Source organism: Canis aureus, chromosome 6 (genome assembly GCF_053574225.1).
Source record: "Canis aureus isolate CA01 chromosome 6, VMU_Caureus_v.1.0, whole genome shotgun sequence".
NCBI classification, from domain to species: Eukaryota; Metazoa; Chordata; class Mammalia; order Carnivora; family Canidae; genus Canis; species Canis aureus.
Window position 1 is genome coordinate 23,439,219 of NC_135616.1, and position 10,452 is coordinate 23,449,670.

Here is a 10,452-nt window from a genome sequence, read left to right on the forward strand (position 1 = left end):
GTAGTTCCCCCTTATCAGTGGTCTTGCTCTCCATAGTTTCAGTTACCTGCAGTCCATTGCAGTCTGGAAGCAGATGATCCTCCCTCGGTCATTAATGTTAAGTCACAATGCTTACATCATTCATCTCACTCCATCTCATCACATAGGCATTTTATCATCTTACATCATCATAAGAAGGGTGAATACAATATGATATTTTTAGGAGAAACCACATTCACATAACTTTTATTACAGTATTCATATAATTCTATTTTATTAGCTATTATTGTTAATATCTTACTATGACTAATTTGTGAATTAAACTTTATCAAAGGTGTGTATAAATAGGAAAAAACATAGGATATATAGAGTTTGGTACTATCTTCAGTTTCAGGCATCCACTGAGTGTTTTGGAACATATCCCCTACCAATAAGAGGGAGGCTATTCAAATAGTATTTCATCTTTGTCAATTTTGGTAAGTTATATTTTCCTGGAACTTTTCCATTTTTATAATGTATCAAATTTATTGGTAAAATGTTTTAATAATATCTTTTTATTGTTACTTTAGAGTCTGTGGACTCTATGGTAATAATTTCTGTATCATTCTTATTATTGGTGGTATATGTTATTTCTTTTTTCTCTTGGTTACTTTTTTATTTTTATTTTTGATTACTTTTTTAAAGCTTGACTAATTATGCTAATATTTTTAGCATTACTAGTGAATAATGTAAAACCAGCTGTCACATTTATTAACTTTCTCTATTGTGTGAGGTCTCCTATTTACATTGATTTCTGCTCTTTACTGTCTTTCCTGCCTTCTACACGTTTAGGGTTTGCTTTGGTCTTCTGTTTTTAAGTTTATTAAGATGGAATCTTAGATCATTGATCTTAGACCTTTCTTCTATTTACTTTTTTTAAGTAAACTCTAAACCCAACGTGGGCCTTGAACTTACCAACTGGAGATCAAGAGTCATATGCTCTACCGACTGAGCCAACGAGGTACCCAGACCTTTCTTCTTTTAATCTAGGAATTTAAAGCTATTGAGGCGCCTGAGTGGCTCAGTTGTTAGGGCATCTGACTCTTGATTTCAAATGGAGTCATGATCTCAAGATTGTGAGATTAAGCCACATATCCAGCCTGGAATCAGGGCTCCATACTCAGTGGTGAGTCTGCTAGAGATTCTCTCTTTTCCCCTCTGCATCTCCCCTGTTTGTGTGCTCACACTCTCTCTCTTTCTCAAAAAGTAAATAAACCTTATAAAAAATAAAGAACTTAAAGCTGTAAATGTTTTGATGAGCACTGCTTTAGTTGTATCCTCCCCAGAATGAATTTCTTATATTTTCATTGTTATTCAGTTTGAAATATTTTCCAATTTCTCCTGTCATCTCTTATTTGATCTATGGATTACTTAGAAGTTTGTTGCTTAACTTCTAAATATTTGAGGTTTTCCAAATATTATGGATTGAATGTTTGTGCCCTCCCAAAATTTATACATTGAAGCCTTGACCCCCAGTATAGCTTTCTTTTAAGATGGGACTCTAAGGAAGTAATTAAGGTTAAATAAGGTTTAAAAAAAAAGTTAAATTAGGTCATAAGGGTGGGGCACTGATCCAATAGGATTAGTGTGTCCTTTTAAGAAGAGACATCAGAAAGCCCTCTCACCTGTCCCTCTCTCTCCTCATGCACCCATGTAAGAACATAGCAAGAAGTTGGCTATGCACAAGCCAAGAATAGAGGACTCAACAGAAACCAAATTTGCTGGCACCTTAATCTTTAAGCCACCTACTCTGTGGTAGTTTGTTGTAGCAGCCTGAGCAACCTAATACACCAAGATTTCTTGTTTGTGATTTCTAATTTAATACTGTTGTAAAAAAAAAAAAATACTGTTGTAGTCAGCATATCCTAGGGGATTGTTGTTTTTTTCATTAGATATTTTTCAATGAGTCAATATTCATGACTAAACATGAATTTGAAAAGAAGTTTGAAAATTTCAAAGGTTCAATGGAAGAGAAGAACTCTACAGTTGTTAGGTGGAAAGTTCTGCCAATATCAGTTAATGTAGTTGATAGTTTAGTTCACATAAACCATGGTGACAAATATTTTAAGAGATTTCTCATATTCTTAGATAGTGGCGACTTATAATTGATTTTGCTCTAGCTTTTTTGTTTCTATGTGTTATAGCTCAGCTACTTTTATCTTGATAGGTAATTCTAGGGTTTACATTTTGGACTAAATCCAAGTCATGCATCTTGGAAAATTGGTTGCTCATGTCTAAGACCTATTCTCCTCTGAGACAGATATTTAGAAATCAATGTGCTAGCCTTGCTTTCTGCTGATGGGCAATAGTGACGCTGCACTATCAAGTTTTCGCTGATAGCAGCTTAAAGCAAACATCTTAATTATAGCCATACATTTTAAACATAAAATTTAAATAGAAATTATTCATAATAGTGAAATGACAGGATCTAGGGTCCTTATTTTGGGGTAAAACACTTTCATAGCACTTCCTATTATCTATTTTAAGGGTCAACACTGATTGTCCCTGAGTAGAAAATTGAGGCAGTTGTTTGGAAAATTCAGTTCTTTCTTCATCCAACTTTCTTGCTGATCCTCCAGTTTCCAAAATGAAGCAAACAAAACAAAACAAAACAGAAAAACAACCAAATTAGTCACAGTTATTTGGACAGTTCAGACCAAAGGGGTCATTTGGTTTGAATTATACGGTTTGCTTTCCCCAGTTAATCCTTCCTCCTTGCCTATGTATAGATAATTGTCTTAAGGTTGCTAACATGGAAAAATAAATAAGTGTATTTTCCAGAAGGTAAGATGACTCAACTCACTCATTTAAACTCACCTTGAAATAACTCATCTTGCATTTAATGCTATGTACAGGGGCACCTGGGTGGCTCAGTTGGTTAAGTCCAACTCTTGATTTTAGCTTAGGTCGTGATCTCAGGGTCGTGAGATTGAGCCTCGCATCAGGCATGGAGTCTGCTTAAGATTTTCTCTCTCCCTTTGCCCTTCTACCCCATGCTTGCATTATCAATCTCTCTCTCAAAAAAAAAATTATAGTAATTTTAAAAATAATAAATAAAAGCTGTGTATGTAAAAACACCAAAGGGTACAAGTGCTAATGATATCTGTGATCCAAAGTTGGCTCTGGGGACGCCTGGGTGGCTCAGTGGTTGAGCATCTGCCTTTGGCTCAGGGCGTGATCCCAGTCCAGAGATCAAGTCCCACATCAGCTCCCCGCAGGGAGTCTGCTTCTCCCTCTGCCTGCGTCTCTGCCTCTCTCTGAGTGTCTCTCATGAATAAATAAATAAAACTTAAAAAAAAATAAAGTTGGCTCTGAATATTTATTTATTTTTGCTTGCATGTTTAAGTAATGCTCTAAAGGTTACAAGAAGAATGAATCCCTGATATAGCCTTTGTCTTTCACATTTTAGCCAAGTCCCTTAATCTACATATACCTAAATTCTCTCATTTTTTATTTTATTTTACTTTTTAAAAAGATTTTATTTATTTATTCATGAGTGACACAGAGAGAGAGAGAGGGAGAGACAAAGGCAGAGGGAGAAGCAGGCTCCATGCAGGAAGCCCTATGTGGGACTCGATCCCAGGACTCCAGGATCATGCCCTGGGCCAAAGGCAGATGCTCAACCACTGAGCCACCCAGGTGTCCCATAAATTCTCTCATTTTTTAAAATGGAATTCTTGCATTTTAAATATCTAAGCAATATTATGTTTACTTGCGTTCACTTATTTGAAATTCTGAAACAGTAAGATGCATAATTTCTTCAAATGTCTAAGATCCTCTTTTTAACAATATTTTATTTTTTAGAGCTACCCTATGACCCAGCAATTGCACTACTGGGCATTTATCCAAAGGATACAAACATAGTGATTTAAAGGGGCACATGCACCCCAATGTTTGTAGCAGCAATGTCCACAACAGTCAAAATATGGAAAGAGGCCAGATGCCTATCAACAGATGAATGGGTAAAGAAGATGTGATATATACATATATAATGGAATATTACTCAGCCATCAGAAAGAATGGAATCTTGCCATTTGCAATGATGGGGATGGAACTACAGGGTATTATGCTAAGCGAAATAAGTCAGAGAAAGACAAATACCATATGATTTCACTCACAGGTGGAATTTAAGAAACAAAACATGGGTGCCTGGGTGGCTCAGCAGTTGAGCGCCGCCTTCAGCCCAGGGCATGATCCTGGAGACCTGGGATCGAGTCCCATGTTGGGCTCCTGAATGGAGCCTGCTTCTCCCTCTGCCTGTGTCTCTGCCTCTCTCTCTCTCTCTCTCTCTCTCTGTGTCTCTCTCATGAATAAATAATAAAATCTTAAAAAAAAAAAAAAGAAAAGAAACAAAACAGATTAACATAGGGGAAGGGAAGGAAAAATAAGATGAAAACAGGGAAGCAAACTATAAGAGACTCTTTACAGTAAACAGACTGAGGGTTACTGGAGGAGCGATGGGTGGGGAACAGGGTAACTGGGTGATGGGCATTAAGCAGGGCACTTGATGTAAAGAACACTGGATGTTATATACAACTGACAAATCACTAAATTCTACCTCTGAAATAAATAATACACTATTAATTAAATTAAATTTATATTTTTTTAAAAGTTTTTTTTTTTTTTTTTAATAATCTCTATATCCAACATGGGGCTCAAACTTACAACCCTGAGAATGAGTCATATGCTCTACTGAGTGAGCCTGTAGGGCATTCCCAAAGGTCCCAAGGTATAAAATTCTTACCCAATACATCAAAATATGTAAGATTAAGAAAACTTACACTTCACAACTGAGGAAACCAAGTCACAGAGAAACTGACTCATCCAAAGAATCCAACGTAGTAAATGGCAGAGTTAGAATCTAAACTCTGACAGACTCTGACTCCACACTCTTATCTATTATGTGCTATATCCCTTCTGCTGCCCTGACTCCTTATAATGTCATAACTTGTATTTTAAGTTTCTCCTCAGTAAATACTCAATAATTGGATCTGAATATCACTCACTTTTGAGTGAGAGAGTCCAAGTGGGGGGGAAGGACCATGGCAGAGGGAGAGAGAGAATCTCAAGCAGGCTCCACACTCAGCACAGACCCCCACGCAGGGTTGATCTCACCACCCTGAGATCATGACTTGATCTGAAATCAAGAGTCAGATGCTTAACCATCTGAGCCCCTCAGATGCCTCTAGAATTCTTAATAATATATTTGAAAAATAATAGAGTTGGCACATTTTCTAAGTAAAGCTATAAGGTATGAAGAATAATACTCAGCATTTCTCCTTTAGTCTGAGGAATCCCTGGCACAAACCTTAAAACCATATGAACAAAAGTTATATTAGAATAAATGAGAAAAAACTTGTAAAACTTGGACCAGCTGTTATGCTTTTAAAGCAACTGAGTTAATGTCCTGGCCCAATTTCCCTCCAGACAATGTTTTGCACAACAAAACTAGCTCTAGTCTTCCAAAATACCCAATGGACCAGAATATGAAGTTGGGGACATAATTTTTGTTCTAGTTACTACAAAAAATAAAATGCAGAGGATATTACTGATACCCACTAAATTCACTGGCCTTACTAAGACATTTGATACCCTGCATTAATCAGGTTTGGGATTCCAAAATTTTTTTAAATTTTTAAAGTTTCTACTGTGTTATGTCTGGTCCCATTAAATGACAAAGAACTTTGAAAAAATAGTATTTTAAATACTATTCAAAATACTACACTATTCAAAATAGTATTTCAAAGGTAATGTTCAGAAATACAGTAGTATTTTTAACCATCAGAATCTCCAGGCTTATTTTATTTTATTTTATTTTATTTTATTTTATTTTATTTTATTTTTTTAATTTTACTTTATTTTATTTTATTCATGAGAGACACACAGAGAGAGGCAGAGACATAGGCAGAGAGAGAAGAATCTCCAGGCTTCTACATTCTTCAATACCAATGGCTTGAAATCTGGGAGTATACAATTCTCCTTTCATCTATCTAAGTGCCTTCTGCAAAGGAAAGGACTCTTACTCTTTTCAGTCTCCTTGCATTGATCTGTGCTTAATCTCTGTACTCTGCTGAATACTGAAACCCCTGCTTGCAAACAAACGCCCTGCCAGTTCTTCCTGTCTCCTTCTGCAGAGCTCCACCCCTCCCATCTTGGCCTCCCCCCTCTCTCCCCTCAGGTCACATGCACTGATTGGCTTTGTCCTGTCACCCACTCCCCCACCCCTCACTCAGGGCACACATCCATGAGTGACACTTTGTAGAGGCACTGTGCCCACGCACAGGATGTGATACACATGGAATGCGATTTTCATCCTACTTCTGAAAGTCAGAGAGCACTTTCCAGGGTGATTCTCCGAAAATTGGTAACAGGTTTTCCTCCAGAAAATTGCAGGGCGAGTTGAACTCAATCTATTTTAAGAAAATTCCCTTAAAAGTTTTGATTCTTAAAAAGCCAAAAGACTACATTTCTGGCTCTCCAAGTTATACATATCTTGAAATTATGTCCCTGAGGTCACAATATGAGATATTTTATACCATTTCTGCTTGGAAATACACATCAGAAATATGAATGAGGTCATGCGCAACATTGCAGTCAGTTTAGAGCTGTGAGTAACACGGTTCCAAAAGAAGACCTAGGTTCTCTATCAACTGGTACCAGGTAAAGCTTTTCAAATGTGTTGTAGAATTGTGCAATGTGTCCTAATTCCTTCATCAGATTCTGGATTTCACATGCACTGATCAAAGGGCAAGAAGGGACATAAAATCTAATAGTTGAAATGGAATTAAAAGCTACAATATTCCAGCTAGGTGATAGTTTAGCCTCTGCTTGGTTGCCTCTAATGATCGAGTACCAAAGCGAAGATCTAATCCACATCTTAGCTTGAGCTGAAATATGCCTCCTCATGACTTCTACCCCTTGTTTTCTAGAGCAATATACCAAAAATACTATCTCCTTTTACATATGCAAAGAGAGCTAGCTACTATGTGCCCTTATAATCTGCTCTTCTCTAAACTAAAAATGTACATCTCTTTAACAGTTCCATTTAGGAAAAGTTTCTTTTCGATTTTCCCCTCACGTCTCTGAAAATACTCTCATTTGTCTGGGTTGCTCTAAAAATGCACTGTTAGAATTGACTAGTGCTCCAGATGTGGTCTGGTCAGTACAAAGTACAACGCAATTATCATCTTCCATCATTTGGAGGGTTTACTTTATTTTTTACATATTTATTTTTAAAGTTTATTTTTCTTTAGTAATCTCTACCATCAACATGGGTTTCAAACTCACAACCCAGAGAACAAGAGTCATGTGCTCCTCTGACTGAGTCAGCCTCACATCCCTGGAGAGTATACTTTTTATTTATTTTTATTTATTTTTTTTATATTTTTAATTTTTTTAGAGTATACTTTTTAAATGTCATTTAACAAGTAGGAATTTTTCTAAAATTAAAATTTTACAATGACTGTCATGTATGTGCAAGCACTCCAAAAGTATTTCTGAATGTTGTTAAAAGAATAGAGAGTATATTTTGCTTATTTTGTTTTTTTTTGTTTGTGTGTGTATGTGTGTGCACGCACATATGTGTTTTAAAGAAAACCTGCAGAATATATGGTTAAAGTTTATGGGACACTTAATTTTGTGTCCACTTTCTCAGTATATTTGATATTCACTTTTAACATGGTATTACACCCTTTTTAAGGAATGGCTGCATTAGCATCGGTAACCACTTTCACTTAATTTTGAGTCAGTCTATCACTGCTCAGAAGTGATTCTTGCCTGCGCAGAATTCCACTGGGCAGGACTTATTCAGAGCATGAATATAATAAAAACTGAGACCAGCTGTTGTATGGTGGCAGCACTTATAGATATTATGGGCCTTCTCCAAGAGAGCAAGGGGGATATTATTGGGGAAGCTTTCCAAATAGAAAACTAGCATGATCCATTTTCTGATGTAAATATGAGTCACAGATTTATTTATTTATTTTTGAGCAGAGCAGATGTTTCAGTAAAATGGAAAGTTTTCTGTAGTAATAATAGTGCAAATATATCCTCAGGTGCAAGAAATATCCTTCTCAAAATTCACTTGGGCCAAGATTGGACAGAGTTCAGAATCACCATTTTATCCAAGCAGGTGATTGCTGGGAAGGAGATGTAAAAATTATTTGTTCACAATCATATCTCTAGCAGCCGATATGATGCTTGGCAAAGAGCAGACTCAAAAAAATTGGAAACTAAAGCAAGAAAGTAGGATGGGGGGAAAGGTTGGAGAGAAGTTTCAGGATTACTGTGAAGATTAAGAACACCAGATGAAGACCCAAATACTGATGCAAAATGGGACCTCCAAAATCAGTGTCTAGCCTCCTTATTTTGGATATCATAACTGCAGACATAGAGGAGTTAAATCACTCATCCAAGGTTACAGGGTTACAGTGTCTCAATCTAGTTAGTTACTACATCATTCCTAGATGCTAGGACTTGGCTCTTAAGCTAGTGCTCCTTATGTAATACCAGCAAAGCTGCAAAAGAAATTATTAAGGGAAGGTCCTGGGTTCTTGCATTCTGGCCCCAGACTAGTTACTTACCATGTCTGGATTCGAGGAATCTTGAGGAGAGGTCTTAGCTCCCTTTGTAATATTCAGGGCTAGACAGAAGTAGATCAAATTCAGGGACAGGACTTAGCACTCTCAAAGAAGAAAACCTCCCCGCAGAAACTAGAGGCCACGACAACACAGATGAAACTGTGCTTCTCCCCCAACCAGTACTGGAGGATGTGAATGCTACCTCTGGAATACAGAGAAAAATTTCTGCAACCAATCTTTGGGAGATGTTTACAAGCTTCACTGCAAGACTTCATATACTAATGTGAGTTTTGAATCTCCAAAAAGCAAATTGGTTCTCAGACTTTTCAAATGTATTTGGCCACAAATCTCTTTTTCTTAAAATTTAATGGACTTATTGTCCGAAGGAGTACACTTGGGGAAATGGTTTTCAATTTTTTTTCCTGTGACTTCAATGAGGGATATATTTCATGTCAGAACCCAGTACACATACACTTGTGAATGCAAAACTGAAACAAATGTTTTAGAAAACAATATTTACCTCTTCTATGATTGTACGGTGCCTATTTTCTATTCTACTTTTCTTGCATTCTGATGTATCCTGGATTTTCATGAGCTTGAAAATAAATGGGTGTCACAACCCACCTGTGGGTCACAACTTGCAGTCAAAAGCTCCTGCCCTAACAGGTACTGGTGTGTGATTTAGTCATTTCTCCTCCCCTGTATCCTTTTCAGCTTCCTCTTACCTGTAAGCTGTGAAGTACTGAATCTAACTAAGATCCACCTAGGATCCAAAGGATTGATCCAAATGGGGTTAGATAATCCTCAGCCATTTCATCATGGCTATAAGGAAGCATACCTTGAAGGAAGCATAATTCAGAAAGCCTGGAAACAGAATGATCATAGTATCCAAGAGACCTCAATATCATCTTTTGACATATGAAGTGAAAAAAGAGGATCTTTACAATGAATAAAAGAAGACATAGAATTTTGTATCTAGTATGCTCGCATCTATACAGAAAGGGCTTTATACATACACCTATATGCCTGAAGTGCATAGAGTACGTTGAAGAACACCCCATAAAGTGGCCACAGTGGTATGTCATTGGTGGGTGTTAATGTGTGTGTATGGGGGGCCTCTTTTTTCACCATGTGTTCTTTTGTATTGTTTTAATTTTTTTTACCATAAACATGTATTACTTTTTCAAAACTAATAATATACTACTAGTTGGATAAATAAGTATATTTTATGAGAGATGAGAAAATCTGAAAGACCAAGAAACTTCCAGTGTTGCTTTTGTATGGCACTGCTAGCAATGGCATCTATGGGAAATAAAACGATAGCTCTAGGTTCAGATCTTAAAGGCATATGTATGTGCTGTAATGATTGACCTTATTAACAAAAACCATTTGTGCCTAGGGTATGTGTTCTCTATTCTACTTCTTCCAAAAACATATGGCATTAAAAAATATATATAGGAAGAGGGCTTTAAATATATTTCTTCAGGACAATGCAAGTTTTCTGTTTTGCCTACAACAGAGTAGAAGCACCAGTGACAGAGAAAAACCAAGAAGCTGAAGAAGAGGACTACCCTGAGAGAGCAGGCCTCCAAGAGGAGAGGGGGCTACCCATGTTTTGGGAAATGCAAGAGGGGTAACAGCAGTGGGTTTTCAAACTTTAATATCCATGCGAATAATCAGGGGAAGTCTTTAAAAAACTTTTTTTAAAAGATTTTATTTATTTATTATTAGAGAGCGAGAAAGCAGGAGCAGACAGTAGAGGGAGAAGAAGCAGACTCCCCACTGAACGGGGCTCAATCCCAGGACCTCAGGATCATGACCTGAGCTGAAGGCACATACTTAATTGACTGAGCCA

The 10,452-nt window shown here is 36.9% G+C and overlaps 1 long non-coding RNA gene across 1 annotated transcript; it reads right to left on the bottom strand.

Annotated features, from left to right (window-relative positions):
* Positions 1 to 232: 232 nt before the first annotated feature.
* On the bottom strand, positions 233 to 8,643 carry LOC144315608 (uncharacterized). The gene is made up of 2 exons (XR_013381330.1): positions 8,601 to 8,643; positions 233 to 2,591 (listed from the first exon to the last, which is right to left on the bottom strand). It is a non-coding gene; the product is annotated as an uncharacterized LOC144315608 (long non-coding RNA).
* Positions 8,644 to 10,452: the final 1,809 nt, after the last annotated feature.